This window comes from Rattus norvegicus, chromosome 19, assembly GCF_036323735.1.
Source record: "Rattus norvegicus strain BN/NHsdMcwi chromosome 19, GRCr8, whole genome shotgun sequence".
Lineage (NCBI taxonomy): Eukaryota > Metazoa > Chordata > Mammalia > Rodentia > Muridae > Rattus > Rattus norvegicus.
Window position 1 is genome coordinate 33866419 of NC_086037.1, and position 26083 is coordinate 33892501.

The 26083-nt window shown below is 42.4% G+C and overlaps 1 protein-coding gene across 1 annotated transcript in view; it reads right to left on the reverse strand.

The window, feature by feature from the left end:
- Positions 1 to 15246: 15246 nt before the first annotated feature.
- The window catches only part of LOC103694298 (uncharacterized), a 22471-nt gene continuing 11634 nt past the window's right edge, over positions 15247 to 26083 (reverse strand). The window contains exons 5-8 of the mRNA XM_063278885.1: positions 25107 to 25175; positions 22867 to 23037; positions 22149 to 22240; positions 15247 to 21212 (exon numbers count right to left, since the gene is read on the reverse strand). The gene's annotated coding sequence lies outside the window, so the exon portion shown is untranslated. The remainder of the gene's footprint in view (positions 21213 to 22148; positions 22241 to 22866; positions 23038 to 25106; positions 25176 to 26083) is intronic.

The window sequence follows — 26083 nt, forward strand, 5'->3', positions numbered from 1 at the left end:
CCTCAGGCCCAATGAGTGCATGGGCCACACAGCCCTGCCCTAGCCTCCCTGCACCTCATGACACAAAGACATGGGCAGGACATACATTTATGTTTTAAACCATGCTTATTGGCAGGTAGAGCGGTATGTGGCATTTTGGTGGTCTTTCCTGATTAGCACAATATACGACAATTATCCAAAAATCTTTCTTCAAGCAAAAAACTTCAGACCTCACTGCCAGCATCACCCTGGATTACTGGAGGCAGTGCAGACATTTGCCGTATGGTATTTCTCTAAAGGTCCCTAACATCTTTCTAACTAACGTGCCCCATCCATGAAGATCCCATAATTTGCATTGCCACTTTGGAGTAAGAAACCTTGAAGCATCTCAAAGGACCAAAGTACTAACGAGCTCTCTCCTACCCTCTTCCTCCTAAGGCTTTATGGGACAGTTACATTTCATAATTTGCTGACAATACTTTACAGCCCATGAGATGCATGTGGGTAAGGGAGCTGCTGTCAACCCTTCTGTCTAAATGAATATATCGGTTTACTTTTTGGGAGGAAGAAATGGGCTTGGAGATTTAGGGCTGTTAAGGGAAGGAGAAGAATCCATTGACTGAAAAAGAGGAGCTGAAAGCATGCATTTGCTACAAAGGAGACCCTTCACGGGCACGCCTCAGTGAAGCCTCACCAACTGTTACCTGCTTTTATTTTTGAAGAAGCTGAAGTTATGGGTTGCAGAAGTACTCAGCGAACAATCTCATTCTGTGCCCACCCAGACTTTTAAACGCAGGGTCTATGGGCTCCAGAGCCTGCCCCTTTGTTAACTGGAGATTCAGAGTAACAATGTCTTCTGCTACTTGAGAATGGGAACGGGGCCTTGGATGAGAAATGGAAGAGGTGGTGAAAGGAAGTATGGTGGTTTCACTAAGAGTGGCTTCTGCAGGTTGCTATATTTGAATGCTTAGTCACCGAAGAGTGGTACTATTTGAAAGGATTAAAAGGATAAGAAGGTGTGGCCTTCTTGGAGGAAGTGTGGGGTAGACTTTGATGTTTCAAAAAAATCACTGGGGATGGGGTGGACTTTGAGATTTCCAAAGCCTAAGCCAGGCCCATATCTCTCCTCTCCCCTCTCCTCTCTTCGCCATCCCCTCCCCCCTCTCTCCTTCCAGATCCTGATGTAGAACCCCCAACTCCTTCTTCAGTCGGCGTTTGCCTGTGTACCGCCATGCTTCTCACCATGATGATAATGGATCAAGTCTCTGAAACTGTAAGCCAGCCCCAATTAAATGCTTTTTTGTTTTTGTTTTTGTTTTATAAGAGTTGCCTTGGTCATGGGGACTCTTCACAGCAAGAGAGCGCTGACTTCAAGAGCTGTTTTGGACCAGAGACCAGAGATTTGTCTGCCTTCTTCACAGTAGCCATCATCTGTTCCCTTTGTCTGTACGATGAGGCTGGAGATCCCTCTGGTATCTCAATGAGTCAGCCTGCCTGCTTCTCCTATCCCTGGAGCCATTGCCTTTCCCTGTAGCCCCCCAGTTTGCTTATGGCATATGGCCGTCCATTTGACTTGAATTGCTCAATTGCGGCCGACATTTCCTTCACCACCCTATGAACTCCTCCAGCCCCAAGTAGCAGCAACTTGTGCCCTTGAAAGCTGAACAGAAAACAAGCCTATTGATTTTCTACTATCAACAAGGAAAAGACAATCCGTTTGTGCTGAGAGACGGTCATAATGCATTTCACCCCATGTTCATTCTCAGCAGTATGCCTCCTCCTGAAGTGGCTGGCTAGGCTCTCACCTCCCGCTGCTTAGGACTCTGCTAGAATTAACCCTGATGTGCCAACACCTTCACAGGGCCTCCTTGTTTCTGTAGAAATGAGCACAGTGTTTTGAGAACAACTCGATCAGAGAAGTATGACTACTTAGAGGTCACAGCTGAACCCAGGAGGTATGTTGGAGCGATGAGCTGCAGGCATTTTTTTTTAAACAGAATTGTTTCAAAGGATTGTGTCCTTTGACTGTATTAACAGCACTCTTCATGTGCATATAGGTTGTTGAATATACAAATCAAAGTGTCAGATCATTAGGCAGAAGTTTTATCCACTATGTTACCAAGATCTCATATATAAGTTATTATTATAACTTACTAGAACTTATTTTCCTTGCAAACTGCTATTTCAATGGGACACTTCTTGATAGCTTTGGTTTTTGACATGTCTTATATACCAAAAAGGAGGTATGGAAAACTGAAAGAGGTACAAGAACCTTGAAATAGCAAGCCCGAGCTTCCGGCGCAACTGTAGTATCAAAACCGGTCAATATTTATGCCTAGCAACCTTGACAATATCCTTTTAATTAAAATCAATGGAGAAATAAAACATGCATTAGAATGCACTTGGGATAGCTCACCTTGGGAGAATGGGGGCAGGGGAGCCCAATACAAGCACCGTGTTCCTATGAGACATGTAGCCCTTTGTAGGATGTGGTTTCCATAGTAGCTGTGAGTTTCTTCTTCCAATGGCCTCTTTCCTTCAGTGCTTGGGACTTCTATTTCTCTCTCTTTTTTTTTTTTTTTTGGTCTTCTTTGTTTCTTTCTGAGTTTGTTTTTCTTTGGGTACAACTCTCCTGTGATTTCTACTTAGGGAAAAATCTTTACAACTCAGATAATACATTCATGATATGTATGATAAAATGGATTTGATGGAGAAACTGCAAGTTTCCACTTTAAAGACTGACATTGTGTTTGGAGAACCTTTCTTTAGCTAGACTGATGACCTTGGGTGGAGATGGGAACAGTTAGAAGGAGGCTCTGTATTAAGTCTCAGCCATGCCGTCTATGAAATGAAATAAACGGCTTTAACTCAGAAAGCTTTCTCCCTCCCGAGTCTCCGGAAGCATTCAGTTAGGCAGGTAACTGAAAAATATAAAAATAATAGCCACCCCAGGTCGTAGAGCATGCCTTGTTTAGAATGTGCAACTCTCCCATTTAATCCTGTCCCAAAGCCATGAGCAAGGTGCGATCCATTACTAAAGCCATGTAATTGCAACTGAAGCTGGAGAGGTGGAATCTCTCTCAGATGTCATCTAGCTCGTAAGTGGCCAAGGTCTGAGTACATTACCATGTCCCAATCCACTTTCTTGTATCTGTAGAAAATAGAGGGACCTCTGGCCTAAAATCCTGTATGTCCCCACTTACAAAAGTCTCTATAGTTCCAAAGAAGTTTACTTGTCACTTTACCTCAAGCCACACCCACTGGCTCAGACTTCCCCACACTCACACCAAGACAACTCTGAGATACATCCTGGTGCGATTTCAAAGGCTTTGTAGTGACAGGGTGATCTGACTGAGAATAAAAGGCAATTTAACACTGTCCTCTTTGGCCTGGCGACACAGATTGGGCATCAGATATACACACTTTATTTTAAGCTGAGCTTTAGTGGGGGGTGGGCCTCTGTGTTTGTTTTTCTCCTGCATCTGGGGCCCTCTCAGATTACCCTCCAGGGTTTGCAAACTTACACCACACTTTGTTAAAAGCTTCCCAGCCTTCTCATTTCCTAATCACCACAGACTGATAGGAGAGGCTTCAACACCGCCGTTTCCTCTTCCGGAGTCTGTGAGGCTTCAGAGACCTTCGAGTGTCGGTCTAATTCGTGAAAAGGGTTTGTGGGTGTGCTCCTCCCAAATTATGGAACATTCCGACCAGATGGGTAGGCAAAGAGCTTGATGTCTGATCAGGGAATTATTTCCAAATAATTCAAGGGATTCAACTGTGACTGTCAATCTCTCCTTACTCTCAAATAGTGAGGGTGGGGGAGGGAAGGCTGCAGCAATCTGGAGAAGGAAAACCATAGTGGGGATTTGCTAGGGGCTTCTCAGCTAAGGGCCATTCTCCCTGCATCTGCAAAGGCCCTGTCCATAAGTTCTTACCCTGTCAGTCACCACCGCTGGGAAACCTCCAACAGCTTTCTTTTGCCTGTGCATCTCTGTCTCTGTTTTCTCGCCTTCTTCCCTAGCTCCATCCAATTCAATGTCAAGTAGAATTCTGGGTTTTTATCCCTGCCCAGGGATGCTGAACAGCTTCCTCCCAACTCCCTCAATGCCTGGAAAGATTACACAGGAATTTTAGGCTTAAACTGCTAACCAGCAGGAAGAAGCCCCCTGCCTGCTCACTTCTGAGGTGGCACTGAAAGAGGACCTGAAGATTAAGGACAGCTATCACTGTCCTGCACAAAGAGGCCAACCTGCCCCTGTACGACCTGTGCTGACTTGTGGGAAGCACCTCAAATGTCTTTCACTCTCTTTCACAATGTGGACCCCGACCCCACCCACGGATGAAGTAGGCCAGAAGAGATCCTTCGTTCCTCTTCTGTCCCAATAACCACAGAACACTGTTGGAGGAAACCAGGACAGACCTCGAGCTGTACGGCATAAGCTCTAGTCTCTAGCTAGCAATGAAAAGACACAAAACAGCATCTCAATCTGAATCAAAAATATTTAAAAAAAAATCAATGGACGCCAATGACAAGATGATAGAAAATTACACAGCAAGAGTGTGTGTGTGTGTGTGTGTGTGTGTGTGTGTGTGTGTGTGTGTGTGTGTTTTAAGCCATTGTAGAAAGCTCAGCAAATAATTGTAAAGATTCTTTTTAAGTTTTTAAATATAAATCAGAAACAAACCAAAACCCCTCAGAGAGAGAATGAAGAAACGTGAATGATAAACGGATATAAGTCTTAGAATCAAAAAATATGGTAAGTGAAAGTGTCACTCTAGCAGACCGAGGGTCATAGGAGAAGAAGGAGCTTGAAGAGACGACACTGCAAAAGGCCCAATTAAAACAGATTGAAAAGAGCCGAAAGCAGAAAGAAGCATCTGAGGAGGCAGCGAGGCCGAGACAAACACTAAGCCTCGTGCTCGAAGAGACAGAAGAGCTAGACGACTTTAAAGTTTCTAAGGTGGTCAGAACAGGTCCGCAGGGAGTGGCATGGTGGAGGGGTGTGGCCTTGCTGGAGGAAGTGCGTCACTGTGGGCTGGGCTTTCGAGATCTTCTATGCTCATGCTCCACCCAGTGCAGACGAGAGCTTCCTTCTAGCTGCGGTAGATACCAGGCCTCTCCTGGCTGCAGTCGGATCAAAGCGTAGAAGAAGCTGTTCCTCTAAGCATCCTGTCTGCTTAGACGCTGCCAGACTTCCTGCCACGATGATGATGGACTGAACCTCTGAAACCGAAAACAACGCCCCAATTCAATGATGTCCCTTAAAAAAGTTGAACTGGTCATGTTGCCTCTTCAATAAAACCCTAAGACAGAAGCGAAGCGCTGAAACTGTAAGACAGCTTCAGCTAAATGTTTTACTTTCTAAGACTTGCTGTAGTCATGGTGTTTCTATACAGCAAAGGAAAAATAGACGAACTTGGGAAAAATATCTATACTACAGATTGAAGCTAACCCCCCCAAAATTTGTGCAAAACTGTCAAGTTCAAACTTCTGAAACTGAAAGACTCCCCCACCCCCCCCACCTCCCAAAAAACAAACCTTGAAAGCAGACAAAAAAAAATCTAAAATGAAGTTTATTTTTCATCAGAAACCACAGAGGAAAATAGCAAAAGCCATACACAGCTCAAGGAAAAGAAGGGGCATTCGAGTACTTTGTATCTAAAGATAATCTGAAAAAGTGAAGAGGGCCGGAGGCAGTGCAATGCAGGTCTTTCTTTCCAGCACGTGGGAGGTGGAGGCAGAATCACAAGTTCAAGGCTAGCCTCGATAGCGATGCTCAGGCCAACCTGAGCTATAACAAACCCTGTTTTAAACAAACGGAAAAAAAATAACAAAATCAAAAAAGAACACAGAGGAAATGAAGACATCTGAAAAAACTGAGAGAATTTGTCAGTGGCAGACAAGCCCTACCAAATAGATAAGATCCCCCAAAGAGAAAATGTACCTGGAGGAGACAGAGAGTAAGACAGAGCTTTGCTACTTTTACCTTTCAAACTGGTCATTGGCGACATCAGCAGACTGTGCCTATGTGTATATAAAATAGGATTCTTACAGGAAACAATAAAAAATACTATATACATTAAAATAGACCCAAAATCTGACATAATGAAATAAATCAGAATTGAAAAAAAAAGTTAAAAATAAACTACATAAGGCCAAGAAAAGTAGACAATAAGTAGTTAACACATACAAAACAAGAGACTTCTCTATTTTAAATGCCCTAATATTAGTAATTGCACTATCTGTAAATAGTCTAGAACTTTCCAGAAAGAAGCAGAGACTGGCAGAGATGCTCATAACACATGGTGACAGTACATGTTGTCTGTGCCAAAACACGTAAGTTATAATAATATAGTAAACACATTTAAGGTAGAATAATAGAAAATATATTATAGAAATATTAAAATGGAATAGCCATGTTAAAAAAATGTAGACATCGGGGTTGGGGATTTAGCTCAGTTGTAGAGCGCTTGCCTAGCAAGCGCAAGGCCCTGGGTTCGATCCCCAGCTCCGAAAAAAAGAAAAGAAAAAAAAATGTAGACATCAGAAAAATGTCATGAACAGAAAAGGACATTCTTTGATGGTAAATGTGTCACCTACCAAGACAGAAAGCATATTCAAACACATAAGATAAGTTCAAAGAAATGACTCATAAATAAAAATCAGGAAGAAGGCAAAAGCCCAATAATGATGTCGACAGAGGCAACATGGTCAATGTGCATTTGTAATGTGCCATACCACAGGACACAGGTCCTTTTCACGTGGTTATAGACCATAAACTAAGACCGATGGCATCCTAGGACAAAGTCAATTTTAAAACTCATACAGAGCAGGTGTCTTACTGTAATGGAAATAAGTTGGAAATCAATAACAAAAAGACAGAAATGAAAAATCTTCAAACCTTTGCAAACTAAAAAGCTTACCTCTAAATAGTCAATAAATTACTCAGGAAATCTTAAGGGAAATCAAAAACTGCACCTGACTGGATGAAATAAAATCAAATATAGTATCATTAGTGCAAAACAGATAGCATACTTGTATAAGGGGTGTTTTCGGCATTCATGTTATATTTAAGAAGACTGTAAAGTAAATAATTTTAGCTTCTAACTCAAGAACCTGGGGAAAGAATAGCAAAATAAAACAAAAGAGCAGTCATGGTTGTTTTTTTTCTTATGTTAATGAAAAAGTAGAGTTAATAGGCAAGGAGACTTTCAATGAGGAAATGGCTATATCAAATTACCTATAGACAAGCTTTGATTATAGGACATTATCTTGATTACTGCTCGATGTGGGAGGGCCCAGTGCACTGTGGGTGGTATAATTCCTGAGAAGGGGTCCTAGGTTCTATTAGAGAGCAGACTGAGCAATAGCCGTGGCTTACTGCTTCAGTGCCTGCCTCAAGGTTCCTGTCTTAAGTTCCTGCCCTGACTTCCTTTAGTGATGAACTGTTAGCAAGAAAAGTCAGATGAAGTAAGTTTGATAAGTCACTACTTTTTTTTAATCACATCAATAAAAACCCTAAGACAACAACATAATGAAAGAATAATAGTAACAGCAAAGAATTGAAATTAGGATCAGAAAAGTCACATCAGAAGTCTCTTAAATAGACCGGAAAGTTGGATACAGATTGACAAACCTGTAGCAGAACTGAGGAAAAGATGACATAAGTGGCCAAGTCACACAGGATCCACTGGATGCTGCAGGGGTTCTGCCAAGCTGAAGAGTACAGCAAGAATCTGACGTGGAAATCTATGCCACGTGAACTTGGTAGCTGACATAAGATGGAGCAATTCCACAGAATGTGAACCACCGTAGGTGCTCTAACACAGGACAGACAATTTGAACAGACTGACAGCACTCAAGAAAATTGAATTGATACATTTTAAAACTCTTAGTCCAGGGTGTAACTCTGAAAAATGTCAGCATATATTAAAAAAAAAAAACACCCATTGTACCTTGCCACTTCCAGAATATCAAAAGATAAGAGTGCTACCCAATAGTAAATCACAGAACAGCATCATCCACGAATATGGGTGCAAATTTCTTAAGAGAATATAGGCAAACATGAGTCAAGGGAAATACATACTGTCGCTGACAGGGGCACTGAGTGGTGGTTAACAAAACTACCTATTGAAAAGCTCCTGATCCCATTCCAAGTCCAGCAAGAATTGAAGGCCAAAGTATAACTTTATACTCAGTAGTTAAGAATTGAAGGCATCCCTCCCTCCAATATCCAGATACAACCAGTAAGCAAAAAATAGAGACTTATTAGCTCCATGCTTCTAAGAAAATTTCTGTCCAATCGTTAGCTAATTATGGAGCTGAGTTGAGACTTTATTGACTATCCATAACAAAGATAGAGATTTCACAGAATTAGTTCCCAACATGTAAATTTGCAGTAACAACTACAGAAGGAAACAAGGAAGAACTCAAGGAAAGCAAAACATGTTCTTCAGAGTCACCATTAGACTGTAAGAAATATATTCTTTTCAATTTTACACACATACACACACACACACACACACACACACACACACACACGAACACGCAAATACATATAGTAATTTCCTGCAAATAAATCTATGCCTAGGAAGGACATCTTTACAGACAGTAGCTGAGAACGCTAAGAGCTGTACTCAGAAGACAAAGACTTTAAGCTACTTTAAATATGTTCACAAAGCTGGAGGAAAATATGTGGAAACGCATAATCAAAAAGAAATAAGCAATAAGATATGCAAATTATAAAAAGCAATCGAGGGGAAATTTTGTAATTGAAAAGTATAAAAGCTGACATGAAAAATTAGACGAAAAGGCTAGAACAGGAAGTGCCTTGCACCAGAAAGCTGAAGGATCATCAAGAATACAAACGTATGTCAGGCTGTACTGGTCAGAGGGACAGAAAGTGATGGTGAGGATCTCTGAGGAAGTGATTCCTCAAGATTCACAAAGCTCAGAGAATTTCACATCGAATGCAAGCCAATTCACACCTACACACATCAGAGTCAAACTGTCAAAAAGCTAAGACAAAGAGAGGCTCCTGAAAGCAGAGAGAAGCTATTAATCACGTACAGAGAATCTCGAATAAGATTAATAGGTGGTTTCTTATCAGAAATCGTGGGGGTCAGAAAACATCGGAAAGACATTTTCAAAGTTCCGAAAGGAAAAAAAAAAACAAAAAAATACCCGAAAACTGTCCACCATTTGTTTTGTTTTTATCTGGCAAAACAAAACTATCTTTCATAGAGAAAGAGAAAATTAAGGCAAAATTTTAGATATATGACATAAAGTAAATAAAAGAACACCAGACCTTTTGCTAACGGACCTACTTTATGAGAAATACTAAAGCAGTCTTTCTGTTTTAATTAGAAGAGAGGGGAACAGCTACTTGATTCACTGTAAACAGGACACAAGAGAAGCAATTACACTGATAATTAGAAAGGAAAACATAAATATTTTCTAGTGTTTAAAATTCTCATTCAACATGACTTAAAAATACAACTCCACAATAATTGTAAAATCCCAAGCACGAGAAAACAATGTGTGAAGATGTGACTTATGAGAAGAAAAAAAAAGGCATGTAGATAAATCATATGAGAGTAAAATTTTTATTATAGCGTTAATACCAGATGGGTACTAAAAATTCATCAGATTTTTTACATATAAATTATTAATGGCAAACTTCAGGGAAATCATTGAGAAAACATCTCAACATTTCGTGTTAAAAGAAGAAGAAAGTTTAAGTGATACACTGAAATTGTTTAACAGAAAAGAAAGAAGTGGAAAATTTGGGGTGAAAGAGACAACAGGATGGAGTTTCAATTCTGTGCTTTTTACTCTTTGTATTAAGTGAAGCAAGATCTCCAGTTAAAACTATTAGAAACTCTTTCCAGTAGAAACTATTAGGAAGGAATATTTAAAATTATTCAGCTTTCTCAGTGGTAGAACACTTGCCCCCTATCTCCTGGTACTAAGGGCTTAAAAACAATTATCTATAAATTAAACATGCTTTATATTAAAAAAGTAATGGGTTGCAGTTGTTTCAAATAAGACATGCCAATGGTAATTCAAAGAGTGGTAGGATAGCTATGCTATCATTTACAAGAGATCTTTCTAAATGGTACTAGATACAAAGTATGATATCTTAAAAGATAAAAGAACAATCAACAATGTACGTATAACAATATAAAACCTATATGTACCCAAGGACAGAGCCCAGAGCATGTAACTTAAAGCATGACAGATAAGGCAGAATACATAAAGAATTCAATTATAAATTATCAAAGACTTCAACGACCCACTCTCAGTAATGCGCAGAATAACTAGATAGAATACATGTAAGGCACCAGAAAAATCCTCAACAAGACTCTAACCCAACTTCAGCTAACAATAGTCTACAACACACTGCACCTAACAGCAGCAGGCTTAGTCATCTTCTCAAATAACAATGAATATTCTCAAAGCCAGAATGTACGATAAGAACACAAATAAAGCAAGCCTTGATACATGACTAAAGAAGAGAAATCAATGGACATGTTTGCTATCATCACAAGGAAGTGAAATTAGAAGTCAACATCCAATCAAAACTGGAGAGGCTGGGAGATCTGTGGAAACGAAAGCCTACGTTAAATAAGTAATAACTTCAGAAAGAAAACCCAACAGGAAGTAGAAAGTCCAAATGGAAGGTGAGAGTTCGCCACGTGAACGAAGCAAACATGGAGAGTTCCAGCCTAAAGGACGCAGTCCAGTTCTCCCAAGAAAACCCAACTGTGTCAGTACAACTGGGAGGAAGAGCTGTCTCAGATCAGAAACCTTTCAGCCTAAGAAATGGAGAAAGGAAAGAAAGAAAATCCAAAACCAGCAGAGGGAAATAATGAACGGTAGAATAAAAATAAACACCACAGAGATGATAAAAGCAATGTAGAGAAAAAAAAACAACAAAATGCAACTTGTCAACAAATCTGACAAGGCACTGACTGGAGAGTGAACAATCGAAGAGATAGGGAGGGGGTGGGGTGGCAGGGAAGGCCACAGGAAATGGAGGGAATGCTGTTTCTAACAAGGATTGTGGGAGAGCGGTGTGAGAATTCTACACCACACACCAGGAGCCCTGCTGAAAGTTATGTTGTAGAACTAACCAGAGGTTGTACGAGAACTTAAATATAGCTCTAACAACTGAAGATATTGACTTAGCAATTATAAACCTGCACAGATTAAAAAAAAAAAAAAAAAAAAAAAACCTGGGCTGTGTGACTCGATGATCTCTATCAAGCACTGAAAGGAGAACTATGACCAATCCCTCACAAATTCTTCCCCAAAGATGACGAAGTTTATTAACTGGGATGCTAGCATTCCCTGATACCTAAACAAGACAAAGCCATCAATAAAAAAACGTGGAACTGGTATCATCTATGAATACACAGTCAGAAATGCTCAACAAAATACAAGCATATCAAATCAGCAGAACAGAGGTGAAAAAAGAGGGTTCTGTGGCCGTGTAGGGTTTATTTCAATAAAGCAAAACTGACCTAATATGTAAACATCACTTAATGTAATTCATAACGCACTGTGCTCAAAGGATAAAGATGAAACACAGCATCCCACGGTGTCCAGGACCTCTGCCCAGTGAGTCTCTGGAGCAAACTGAGACTAGAAAGCAACTTCTTTAACCTTACAAGGCCACCTATGAAAAGCCACCGGCTAACCGTCACGATAGTGACATTCGCATTGTCATCACAGTACAGGGAACACATTCTCACCCCTTCCATTCAACATTGGCTGGAGGCTCTTGTCCAGGCCAACGAGATCAGAACATATAGACTGGAATGGGAGGTGTAAAAAGTTTCTCTCTTTGTAGATTAAGTGACTTTACATGGATAAAAATCAAGGAAGACACAGAAAAATGGTAATGCAGAAGTTGTGCACATTTGCAGGAAACAAGATCAGCAGATTAAAAAACAGTCTATTTCTATAGACTAAAAGTGAACAATTTCATTTTTAGGATGAAATTGGCAATTCCACATATAACAGGATAAGAGGTAATAAAGTACTTAGGAATAAACTTAGCTAAAAGTAAACAGTGGTCCTGGAGAGACTGATCAAAAGTTAAGGGTTTTCTCCCATAGGAACCCCAGTACCCATCCCAGATGGCTCACGAACACCTGTAACTTCAGCTTGGAGGGATCTAACACCTTCTTCTGACATTCACAAGCACCTACACTGAATTGTACACGCTCCCTGGCATACACGTATTATTGCCTTAGCCACTGTACTATTGCTGTCAAAAGTACACACGACCAAAGCAACTCTTATAAAAGGAAGCATTTAATTACGACCTGTTTCCAGTTTGAGAGGTTTGGTTCGTTGTCGTCATGTGTGGGAAGCACGAGAGTGCACAGGCAGACATGGTGCTGGAAAGGTAGCTGTGAGTTCTACACCTAGACCTGCAGGCAGCAGGGAAAGAAAGACTCTGGGCTTAACAAGGGCTTCTGAAAACTAAAAAAAAAAATCCACTCATGGTGACATATTTTCTTCAACAAGGCCACATCTCCTAATCCTTTCAAATAGTACCATTGCCTGGTGACCAAGCATTCAAGTCTATGAGCTGATTAATGACATTCTTATTCAAACCACCCCACATAAAAACAAACACATGTGTACATGTGTACACACAATTAAAGAATAAAACCTCTGGGGCTTGGGGATTTAGCTCAGTGGTAGAGCGCTTGCCTAGCAAGCGCAAGGCCCTGGGTTCAGTCCCAGCTCCGGAAAAAACAAAAAAACAAAAAAAAACCAAAAAAAACAAAAAGAATAAAACCTCTGAGAAGTGCAAACTCATATTTCAGGCACTGTAAAGCATAATGTTTTGTTCAAAAATATTTAAGAATTAATTAGAAAGGTTTTCAAGAGGATACACCGAAGGACTTAACATAAGTAAGGTAGAAATACCCTCAGATGGATACATAGCTCTAATGTAGTCAAAAGTTCAACTGTCTTGTTTCTAAAATGCAATTGAGCATGCTGACTAGAGTGCACGTGAAATGTTGAGGGACTCTGAATATTAAAAATAATTTCTAAAAAAATACCCCAAATTTCCAAAAACCCACCAGAAAATTACAGTAATTAAGAATGTGTGGTTCTGTCAAGAGTTCATACAGATCAATCAATGAAATTGGGAGTCCAGAACCTATGCATCCATTCTGTGGCCAACTGATTTTAATAAAAAACCATTTAAAGGAAAAAAATTACTTTAACCAGTTAAGAGCTGGATATCCACATACAGAAGAATGAATTTGTAACACTGCTTTTACAACATTCAAACTGAAATTCAAAGAAATCTGTGGTGGTTTGAATATGAATGGCTTCATATTCACATATTTGAATGTTTGATCCACAGTTGGTGAAAAAAATTTTTTTGAAAGATTAGGCAATGTGGCCTTGTTGGAAATGGCATGACACTGGGGGGTAGGCATTGAGGTTTCAAGAGCCACAACATCCCTTCTCTCTCCCCCTCCCCCTCCCCCTCCCTCTCTCCCTCCCTCATCCTTCTGGTGGATAAGATGATGCAAACGCTCAGCAGTTACTACTCTAACACCATGCCTGCTTCTCTGCTGCCATGCTCTCTACCCTGAATTCACTCTCCACAACTATAAGTTTGTACCCAACAAACTCTTCTGTAAGTTGTCTTGGTCATGGTGTTTTCACAGCAATTGAAAAATAATTAAAACAGAAGTTGGTATCAGGAAAAAGGTATTGTTCTAACAGGTCTGACCAAGCTGGGTTTGTTTGTTTGTTTGTTTGTTTGTTTGTTTAATTTGTTTGTTTGGTTTTGTTTTTCTTTTCCTTTGTTTGAGAAGTGTGAAAGACTTTGGGACTAAGAACAAGAAAAGAAGCTGAATGCTGTAAGTGGGGATTAATGAAACTTCCTAGTAAGAGACTGAAAGACCATACAACAGAGAGAAGCAGACCATGAAGGCCCAGCTCAAGGGATTTTCACAGTGAAATTGTATTAACAACTGGGCTAAGACAATTCTTGGAATAGTTTGGCAAAAAAGCGTGTCTGCCCTGCTTTAGTTCCTGGGTTCCTGCCTTGTTTTCTTGCCTCGGCTTCCTTTAGCAGACCTTAACCTGTAAGAGGAAATAAACCTTTCTTCCCCAAGTTGCATTTGATCATGGTGTTTACCACAGTAACAGAAACGCAAACTAAAATGGATGGCCATTTAAAAAAAAATCCAGAAAATAATACATTTATAAAAACGTGTAGATACATTAACAGTTACATTTTTACAGGAAACAAACACCAGGAGCAAAGCAGCCCAAAGATCCATCAGACAATGGATGGTTAAATGACTGTAGAATTTCCATACCATGGAATGTTAGTCATTAAAACAATACATGCCACAATATGGATAATAACTAAGAATGTTATACTGAATGAAAGAAAGGGGGCATGAAGATCACAGGTCATGTGACTCTGAGTGCTAGAAGGGTCCAGAGAGTGGACTAACAACTGGTCAGAGCATTGAAGACAATGGAGATTGGCTACTCATGAGAACAAGGCTCCACTTAGGGCTCATGGCAATGTTCCAGAAGATGAACTTGAGGAGTGATGATTCTGCAAGCCTGTGAACAGACTTAAACCTCCTCAACTGTCGAGAGTAAATAATATTATTCGTGGCAGACCAATGAAATACAATTCTATAATCCCATTAACAAATTGATTTTCTGTAGGAATTGGCTAATAAATCTGTATGGTTATAAATCTGTATAGTTAAATGTAATATTACAAAAAAAATTTCTTTAAAAAGAGTAAGCTATAACTTCCTGGGGTCTTTGGCTAGGCATATTAAACTTGACACTTGACACGAGCCATAAACACAAAATAAATAAATAAAATATCTTTGCCCCCAACCCAAGGAAGAGGTGGAAGTAAGATAAACAAAGTCAGAGCCAGCTTGGGTGGAAGGAAGGTCTAAAAGGAAATTCAAAAACATAAAAAGCTATCACTGAATGTTTAAAAATAGCATAACTTTTGTACAATAGCTTCCTGGAATTCACAGTTCTGCTTTAGATCTCCCTCTCCTCCCCTCTCCTCTCTTCTCCTCTCCTCTCCTCCCCTCTCCTCTCCTCTCCTCTCCTCTCCTCCCCTCTCCTCTCCTCCCCTCTCCTCTCCTCTCCTCTCCTCTCCTCCCCTCTCCTCTCCTCCCCTCTCCTCTCCTCTCCTCTCCTCTCCTCCCTTCACCTCCCCTCTCTTCCCTTCTCCTCTCCTCTTCTCTCTCTCTTTCTCTCTCTCTCTCTCTCTCTCTCTCTCTCTCTACATATATATATATATATATGTGTGTGTGTGTGTGTGTGTGTGTGTGTCAAAATAGTAAAATAGTATCAATATACCTAGGTCAATACCTGTTTTCTTTGTCTTTGTCTTTTTCTTATCCCGTTTGGTTTTTTGATACAGAAAAAGAAAGCTAAGCCTACTCAGAATTAAAGAATAAAAATTAAACATAGTTTTATTTGGTTTGGTTTGGTTTTTTCTGAGACTGGGTTTCTCTCTGTAGCTCTGGCTGTCCCGAAACTTACTCTGTAGACCAGGCTGGCCTCAAACTCACAGAGATCCAGCTGCTTCTGCCTCCCAAGCGATGAGATTAAAGATATGTACCATCACCCCCGCCCCCCGCCCAGAGCCTGTGCCCCTCTGTGGTGGAGTCTAACACCCGACTGCTTATCAGTGCATCCAGAAGGTTTCCCATTTGTTAGTCTTGTCAACTAAGAAACTCCTCATGCCCATCTTCTTGGACTGTACATAGGAATCTCCCATTTTAACTATTTTTACTTTCTTGTGAGGGTCACATATACCACAACACACATGTAAAGGCCAGATGACAACTTGCTAGGGTTGGTTCTCTCCTTCCACAATGTGGGTTGCCCGATATTGAACTCAGGCTGTCATTCTTGGTGCCAGGGACATTTGTCTACTGAGCCACCTCTCCCCAGACCGCTGTTGCTGCAGGACAGAGTAAACCTAGGAGTTCGCTCTCTCTCCAGAGTCGACAGCACTGGATACTTCCAGGATTTGCCCCTCCCTCCATTTTGTTTTTATTACTTTGCCATGGATAGGAGTAAAATGTGTCAGTAATTTTCTTTAAATGTTCATTTCTCTTCTCACTAAAGACATCAAGCTTCTGTTCAGAGTTCTGTTGGTCATTTAGATTCCTTCTTCTAGGAATTGTCAATATACTTCCCCCATGACTTGTTTTTTTTTTTAGCTGTTTTTGCTTCTTTTCTCTTGCAGAAAGGGACCCCGAGGTTTTTTCTTGAGGGTCTCCTGCATGCCAAGGAACGATTTGCACCAAGCTATGTCCCAAGCCCACTTTACACTTATATACATCATTTCCTGGTGACAGCCACTCTAAAATAGCCCCTTAGTCTGTCTTCCAAGTTTGTATGAGGTATCCCACATCATACTGAAGATTTTCATTTCAGTGTTGGTGAATCTCTCTGTGGTTGCATGCATGTCTGCGCATGTGTCAGTATGCGTGTGCCTACAACAGTATGGACAGAATTAATACATTTTCATGCAACCTTTTTGTTCCAAAAGTTTGATGTGGGTTTCCATTATGGGTTTATTACAGATTACCAAATATTCCAGCATTGTTTAATTTGTTTTTTAATCTGTCATCCATTCTATCATCTGAAAGTCAACTTGGGCTGTGACCCAGGCTTCCTTGTTAGTGTCTGCCCTCTGCCTTCTTGAGTGTTGTTACACTGATCCGTGCTAAGTTCGAAAGCACATTTCTCTCTTTCCTGCTTAAAGAAAGAATGGAATTTGATCATACTTCTCAGGTTATATCATGCCGCGCTTTGTTACTCAGTGAAACATTTTAGGAGTCTCTGAATGTGGCTAAAGTCATCATTTTTTTGTGCCTGTAGAATATTTCTTCATTTTGAGGACTTTATAATTTTATTTAATGATTTCACTCTGATGAGCCTTTAAATTGTTTCTACAAAATATAACATCGTCCATCCACTTTTTATAAGTGCCCGTGATTTTTTTATTTTAGGCAAGTTAGCTATTGTTTAGGGGAAAAAAATCAGTAAACAGTAGAACTCTGGGACTCAAAGAGTTAGTGGAATTTCCTTCTTGTTACAGAAGGCTAAATGATGCAACCCTTTAATACACAGTTCCTCATGCTGTGGTGACCCCCACCTATTTTTTCATAAAGTTATTTTTGTTGTTACCTCATAACTATAATTTTGCTACTGTTATGAATCATAAAGTAAATATTTTGAGAGAGTTTTCAAAGGGGTCGTGACCCACAGGTTGAGAACCACTGCTCTAGATCAATTTCTCCTCCACTCATCCCCTTAACGACATACTAAAGTCTTCATCGAAAGAAAATGGCAAGGTCACGTCTCTATGTTTGCAAGTGCATCCTCGGGGTGGCACTGAGCAACGTCTATTCCAAAACGCAACAGAGAGAAAGAGTACTCTGTGTAGTTTGAGTCCTGGGCATGTCAAAAAACACGGAGAGCAGGGACCTGCAGGGTTCTCCATCCTCTGAGAAAGATCTCAACTAAGGACTCAGAAGCTAGGCTACTGAAAGACCACTTCACTGCAGCCACGGAACGTTCTAAAGGCATCCTGTGGCCACCTTCATAGCACTGAGACATACTGTGTCTCTCCATCAGCACTCACCACATTAACTAAACGCAGCAACTGCTTTGGTGGTGCCAGTTGAGGAAACGGGCTCTTTGCAAAAGCAGCGATCTGGTTGGCTGATACCTAGGAGTTCCAAAAGTTATCCTCGGGAGACGATCTGCCAGGCCAAAGTTCCTGGCTCAGATGGTAAGGCGCCCCTGCTAGAAGTTTTCTTCAAATGCTCTGAATTCCGGTTATACCGTCCTCAGCCTAGATTGTGTTCGAGCTGGAAAGTGACAAGATTTCTTCCCAATATGCTGGCACCAAGAGAGAAAGGACAAATTACATAAAGGCTGTCTGCAGCTTCCTCTTCCTCAAAGCCAAACCAAGAGTCTCCCTTTTGATAATATTAAAAAGAGGAAAACGCATTTTGCGTGAAAACATGTTTTAACTGTATTTGTAGCACTCAATAAATAAATTACAGGTTTTATATCATTCCGAGAGTGCTGTCAATGGTTTATTCAATTATTAACTCCACACGCTTGGGAGACCAATTCAATGCCGGCCCGTTTTGGAGGAAGGTTTGGGGATTGTTCAGTTGGAATCAGCCGCTGGAAAGTTGGTTGCAGCTCTGGAAAGGACCGAACACAAGTAGCCTGGCAGAAGCTGCGGGAAGCAGAGCCTCTATCCGTCCTGCCCATTTACAGCAGCTTTTAAATTCCATAAAGAGGAAATGAATTATGCATTATTGGGTTTACATAAGGTCACCCGGTGAACTTCGACCTCTCTCTTTTCTCATTTGGCTCAATTATTAGATGAAATGACAGATTTGATCTCTTTTCAAATTGTATTAGAAAGGGTCTCTTTATTTCACCCTCCAGCAGCAATTGGATGGCAGAGTTAGGCAGGAGCATTAATTATGATTGATTTAGAGTGTCTATAGGGTGATTATTTCTAGAATTCTACTCCCAAGCCCAAACCTTTTGACCTATTTCAGGCCACCCAGCAAATTAATCCATAGGAGAATTTGAGGGCGCACTGTTTGGAATGGTGGCTTCCCACCCGTATTTGCCATCAAAGCATTTAAGAGGCTCGAGGCAGTCCAAAGCGATTGAGTTACTGGGACACTTCATGGTGACTCCATCTAAGAGCTTGACAACTCAGTAAAAAAAAAAAAAAAAAAAAAACACCTCATACGTGGTAACCAAAAGTGGCATTAAAACAATCCCAGGAGAGAAAAAGAACTCTAACGCTCCCTGCTAAGTGAACAGAAAACTATATGCAGATATGTTCCTGATATATGTCATAACTCTGTGTTTACCGGAGTCTGGCAAACATGCCCGTTGTTGGGACATGCGTTCCTTCCTCTCTTCTTTCCAGAGGATTAAGACTGACAGTGCTAATTAAAGATGGAGAGAAAAGAGACCACTGTCAGACAGGAAGCATAGACCTGAATTACAATGAGGCCCAAAGGAGGAGAAGTTGGGGAGGCCTCATCCTTAGGGGTTTCCGCTGAGTGCCAGGAGGCTCCCTGTGGATGAATCCTGTTCTAAAAAGAGGGTCATTTAGCCGAAATTCCCACCTCTGAAGAGATCTTAGAAGAATCTAAAGGGAAGGTTCTAGACTTGGTGCCATCCAAACCAACGCACCTCACCCTACCACCTCTACCCCGTGGCCTTACCTAGCTAGGGAGGAAGGAAGAGGTTTGGATGAGGCTGGGCTGTCCCTCTGTGGTGTTCCCACGCTGGGGCTGAGCGCTCTGATCTTTCTGCACTCCCCACCCTCTGCTCTAGGCGCATAGACTACCTCACTGCTGCAGAGTCCGTGATGAAAACCGAAGAGCGTGTGTGTTTAGGAAGACAAATCGCTTTTTGCTGTTCGTTATTATCTTCCATCAACACTGACGGAGGCAGGTCATGGGAACAGAAGGACCATTTTGTTTGCTGAGGACAAACAGGATTTCTATCCTTACACTTGAAGCAGTGTTAAGGGGCAAAAGGCAGTAGAAACTGGAGGAGGGAAGTGGGGAGCAAAGCTCAGAGGAACAGAGAAGATAGGAGTGCCCAGCCTAGAGCAAACTAGGAGCAGGAGGGAACTGCTAGGTCACAGGCAAACTGCTAGGTAAGGGCGGGAAAGAAATAGGCAAAGTGGGTAATTGGAGCCCCAAACCACTTCATCCAAGTTCATCCCGAGATCTTGATAGCTACACACCCGGCAGGGGCTACAGTGAATGACAGCTGTCAAAGGGATTTGCAGATGAGAAACTGACACCCTTAGTAAACACTGCCTCTGGTATGCTTCTCAACTTATTTCCAAAGAAATAATGTCACTTGAAACCATCCCAAGGAAGACATGGCCACCAGTTGACTGTGGGTAAGCCACTGGTTCCTGTTTCTCTCTTGGCCTCCGAGCCTCTGCTTGGAAATGTAGGAGTCTCTTTCCCGGTCCACACTCCATGTTCTTAATTCCTAGGAGGCATTTCCACGGTGACAAAGGACGCCATGGGCTGCCAGGGCGACTGTTCACAGAGACCAAGCAGGTTACTTCGAGGAATGAAGGAGGTCTGATTTAAAAAGGAACAAAGTCATAGACTCTATGTCCAACTGGACAGTGCAGGAGTCACATTAAGAAATGCTAAAATCAAAGTTTTATTAAAAGGGTTGTTCGTGTCCAGTTCATCTGCACTCTGAGAACCAGCCAGGTCCTTCTCTGAGGATGCCCAGCATAGGACTTGCTTGGCTCTCCTAATCTTACCTTGACTCAGTACAATGCTGACTGACTCGTGTGCTTCTTGAGGGATCAGTTGCAGTAAACAGGGGTAGCCGAGCTGTCGTTGTCCTGGAGCCTGGCCATCTGTTAAAGCTAATAAGTGTAGGCAGCTTGTTGGTGTCGGCTCTCAGACCCCCTCATTGCTCTATGATATCATAAGCAGGACTACATGTGGCTTGATGAAAGCTAAGACGTAATCCAAACAAGCTGGTGACAGAGGACTTTACAGGGTCGGCAGCACGGCATGCAAAGCCTAAAGATGGCACAGGACACATTTTCAGTTCCCCAGATGGCAGTTCCCAACCCTGGCCACTGAGAGTCTCAATTCTGGATTCCCCTAAACTGGAAGGAGCTCCAGAGGGTGGTGGGAAACCTTCAATTCAGGGCTCATTTATCATTGGGTAGAGACCAAGAAAAGACTGTCCAGAGAAAAAGCAATGGCTGCAGCCATGTGTGTCCCAGTCTCAGGGGCAAAAGGGGCTAAAAGGGGGCCTTCCATCCTGGGAAAGAGAGGCTCCATCATTAAGCTGAAGGGACTGTTTCTTGATAGCTACCCTTGGCAAAGTCATGTTGGGGAGGCAGGAAGGGATAATCCATGTTCCCAGGCTGAGAAGCAGTGAGGGACAGAGAGCTGTGCCTGCCAATCCCAAGATACCTGAGGGTGCAGGAATTGAAGAATGTGTGTGGTAAGGGAAGCAGGAAGGAGGCAGCAGAGCTCTGGAGGGGCTGGCCTACTGAGATCCCCCTGGAGGCCAGGTGACACCTAAAGTGGTCTACACATCCTCATGCATTGATAACGACATAAGGACTTCCAGAAGACAGAGTTTCCACCTACAAAGCAAGACACAGGATAACAGTGCGTCACTGGGGCACTAGAATCAAAGCAGCCAAGGGGAAGTGAGCAGTGTCTGCAGGCAAAGGAGTGTGGCCAGGGGCTACGGGCCAGGGACACCAGGACAAGGCTTTAGAGAAGAAACTTTCATTCTGTTTGCTTCTCACCTTGAAGACAGATAGACATGCTAAGGAGGGAAGAAGGTCCACTGGGACAGCACTCAGCAGAGAGGAAAACTGTTGTGGTTCACCGTGGAGTTGTCTGTATTTTGATGCTAATTCCACTGCCCCAAGGACAGCTGCCTAGTCACATACTCAGGACTCAGGTGACTTCACCAGAATCTTCTCCCCATTGAATTTGTAAAGTACAGGTGAGGGACAGGTACAGGATAGAAGGAGGCCTGTCATTGGAGGAGAAGGAAGGATGGGTGGGAGGGAAGTTTGAAGGAAGAGGAGGAGACTGGAACGGAAAGGAGGAGAGACAGGAGGGAGAGGGAAAGAAACTGTGGCAGGACAATATGGCGGGTGACGCTAAGATTCCATGCTGTACCTTTACAGGTTGTTACAAATATTCTTAAGGGTACTGGGCTTCGTATGTTTAGGTGGGCAATTATATCTTATCAATTGGGTCAAAGGTTATTGTGTTGTGTGTTCTTTTATGTGATTTGAGTTTAGCAAAGTGTGCGGCAGCAGGAGATACTGGGCCGCTGAGGAGTTGGGATGTGTTTCCGCCAAGATATCTAGCAGATATCTTGGGGCACCTCGGTGCTGGACCTAGCAAGGTAAAAGGCAACAATACTTTTTTAATTGTTTATATTTTTACAACAGAAGACCACCCCCAAATCAATAGAGGCAGGATATATACACTAGAGTCAGACTCTGCCCTCTGGGGTCTCATGCCATAGGGAACTCTCTGGGTGACATATATCGATATACCTGTTTTGGGAAAGCATCTCGGGCTTCTCTCTATTCCATAAGTTCAGCTTAGGTCCTCCGGGGCCTCAGTGAAGTCATGTGTTTATAAACTTCTGGGATGACAGAGAACAAGTAGATGGGTTTTTATCACAGGAAGAAAACCTGGGCATCACAGAGGTCACAGGGACAGCTTGCTTCTTTCCAGATTGACAGCCCACAGCAGGTTGTGCTGGTGGGGACAGGGCAAGAGGCGTAGGGGGATGAGCATGACTGTCCTGCCTTGAACTTATTAATAGCAACCTTGTCTTCTCTTCTTTGTCTTAGCCAAGTGTGGTTGGTTCAAAGTTGGCAAGTGGCCATTCTGGTACAAGCCCCTCCCAAGATTTATTCCACTCAGTGCCCATGACCATTGAGATCACAGACAAACAAGCTGAGTCACAACATCTTCAGTGACAGGCATATCAAAGAGCAAGATACCTCAGACTCGGCCTCCATTTCCCAGACATCATGCTGTAGACTTGGCTTTTATCTTCCAGACTCAGCCTACAGCACCCACCCACCCTTTGGAAGGGCAAAGACCTTGACCTGCCAGGAAGTGTGGGCCATGTAATTGACCTTCCCCGGGTCATACCATAAAGAGCACTCATCCCATGCTCCACTACGTGACTCAGCTCCAAGGCCAGTTTTCTAGAAAACATACAGATTTTAAAATTGATCACGTGAGTGGATAATTACTTACCGTGGGAAAGTTTCTTTCTTCTTCAAGCTAGCGTCAGGGAAGCATAGGGACCCAAGAGGAATGACTTGGTCTCCATCAACACGGACACAGTATGAGATGGGCTACTGCTGGCTTACAGCGGCCATTGCACATTCTCTGCTCTCCACCTTGGTTAGTCACAACTTTAAGAGGCTGGTAAGGTGTTGGGAAAACGAATTGAAATATGAACAAGCTAGATTACAAATGACCTTTTAGCAGAATTCTTCACCCTTTTAAACTGGGCTCCACTTATTTCTTAAGTAGGATGCTGCTGATTACCGGCTTCTAAAAGTCTTTTTTTTTTGTCACATTTTAATTATTTATTGTGTGCAGTTGGTGGACGCGTGTAGGGTGCCTATGCTGCCCGTGTAGAAGTCAGAGGACAACTCGCAGAAGTCAGTTCTCTCCTTCGTCCCCATGGGCCTCAGGGATGGAACGTATGTCTTCGGGCTTGGCAGCAGGTGGAGTCATCCTGCTTTTTCCTCCCTTAACATTTTAAAGGAAGGCATCTCAGGGGCAGCCTCCTACGTGGCACTTTGTACGGGGTGGAGCAACTGCGAACTCACGTCAGCATTTTTCTTTCCATATTTTTCCTTTTCCCCAGCTAAGCTAAGGTGGGAAGACCAGGAACACGGGCTTCATGTAGGGGAGACCAGCACCCTAAAGAGGCCAGAGACAACTCCCAGCATCTGATTCAGTCCAACCGCCCTCAAAACCTCTCCTATCTATAGGGAGAAGTGCTGTCTTCAGACCCCAGTGGGAATTTTTGCCTTTCTGGTATTCTTCTAAGTAATTTCTAGACAGCACCCGTATGCCCACGCTGCCTATGAGCCCAAAGAATCGTCTCTTGTGACTCCCCCCCCTTTAAACAGGCTCCAATTAGACACCACTTAATGGCACCTCCAATTTGACTGTCTGTCCAAGATTCCACAATGCATGGGAACTCTCCCTGAGACTTTTCCTGTTTTTCTCATCCTCAGAACAAGGAGGGGGGAATAATACATGATTGAAAACTAGCCACAAAATGTTTTAAAAAAAATAAATTTGCAGTTGTGGTGCTTTGAAAACTTATTGCACAGCTGGGGGCATTTAAAGACCTTAATTAACAAGGCTTGGCCGCAATGTGCCCCTCTTTGGGAGGGGGAAAAATCACAGTTAAGATTTGTCCAATTAAATTATAGAAGAATTGGTGAATTCAAAAGGAGTAGAGGGGGAGGCCGGGGCTTGCACTTCCAATTTAAAAAGAAGATTTCGGTCTGATGGGAGGGAGACCTGTAGTCTGATTAATTCGGTGCTAAACTTTTCCGCAGTTTCCATAAACTCATAGGCACTTAAGAATTTTTAACCAAATGTAATTATAGGTTTTGATAATCAGGCTTTGGTTAAATAGAGCCCCCTCTTTCCTATGAAAACTGAGGGTGAAATATCCTGATGTAAAGGAGCTTCTCAAACACCATCGTTCTCCCTTCCTGGCGAGGAAGCCCATCCGTCAGCCTAGGATGAGGGCCACATGATAACCTCAGAGACACCTGGGCCACCGCAGCTCCCACCCACAACTTTCTTCACAAACACGCATTACAGCTTATTCTGTGCAACCGCCCTGGCATACAGGTGATTCCCACACTAGGTTGGACTAACTATCACTCTGTTTGAGGTTTTCTTTCAATGCATAAGGAACTTAAGACATTTTCACGGACCTCTAAAAGTATGGCCGTTGCCATAACGCCTGTCAACCAGGCCCCACGGTCAAATCAATCCACCTGGAATTCACTCTAAACCAAAAGACGGATGTTTGACTCGCTAAGAACAGAGTTCAAACGACAGTGCAGACAATGATATTCAAAGCGGTGTGACTTGTCTCAGCCCCTGCACTGTCCTCACGGCACGCTAACCTCAACCCCCTGCCCACACCCCCCCCCCACCAAAAAAAAATGTTATGCTGACATCATGTGTCCAGAACAATACTGAGTACAGTACGCACTCTTTTGGAATGACGAGTTTTCTGCCTCTCCTGGGGGGATGCTTAGCCAAAGACAAAAATGCATAAGGGCAGCAGAGAAAATTCATTTGTATAATCTGGCCCCCCTACTGTGGAATTTTCAATTATATATATCTAATTATGGCTGTCAGTTGATGGGTTCAGAAAAGACATGTTGGTCCCCCCCCTCCCGTTTTTTGTCTTTTCGTCATCTCTTCTGTTAGAATGATTATAGCACACTTACACAACTAATTGCCTTACTGCTGATTACTGATACAATTATGCAGACCCGGCTCCTTGTGAGAACAACCATCTGCGGAGAAAAAAAAAAGTGACACTATTCAAAAACTATCCATAATTTAACCAATGTTATTCCAATGCACTGAGCCCAGACAATCGTCTGGCCTTCATATTTCATAGCCACCCTGGCAAGAGGAGGTTGGGTTTTGTGCGCCCAATTCACCTCTTTAGACACACTGTGAATCAGAAAGAAAGAGGGGAGAAGAGAGTGCTTCAAATGTCAACCCATAGTGGAGAACTGAAGCGTGGTTAACATCCATTCCTCCTTTGGGTAATTTTTCTTCAAATTTTATACCACTTGGCAATTTTTTGTTTCCTTTCAAACTGCTGAGAAAGTGCAGATGTTTCAACTCCCCAAAGTGGGCTTGGGCTTGCTGGGTCTTTTTTCCCCCCTTAAAAAAATTTCTGAACTATTTTCCCCAATTCTGTTTTCTCCCTTTTTCTCTCTTTTTTTTTTCCTCCCAGAATGTAGAGGAGGGAGAGATAGAAAGAGGGAGGGAGGAGAGAGAGAGAGAGAGAGAGAGAGAGAGAGAGAGAGAGAGAGAGAGAGAGAGAGAATTTTAATGGAATAAGAGGAAGTGGCTGGCATATGACATTTCAGCAGTTTCTTTTGTTCCCTAAGTCAAAATGTACAGGACACCAAACTCCGAGGCCTTGGGGGACATTGGGAAGGAACAGGTGGGCTGGGCAAGATGCTGTCTGCCCCACAGAACAAAGAAGTCACTTGGTTTCTCCCAGCATGCAAGGCAAGACAGTTCTGTTGCTAAGTGAAGAGAGGATGGAGGGAGGGAAGGAGGGAGAGAGGGAGGGAGGAAAAGAAAAGGCTAGTTATAGGTCAGAAAAGTTAAAAGGCTCTCCTCTCGCTGAAAATGGAGACAAGAGGTGGCCTGGACTGAGAAAGGCACACCTAAGGTGTGAGAG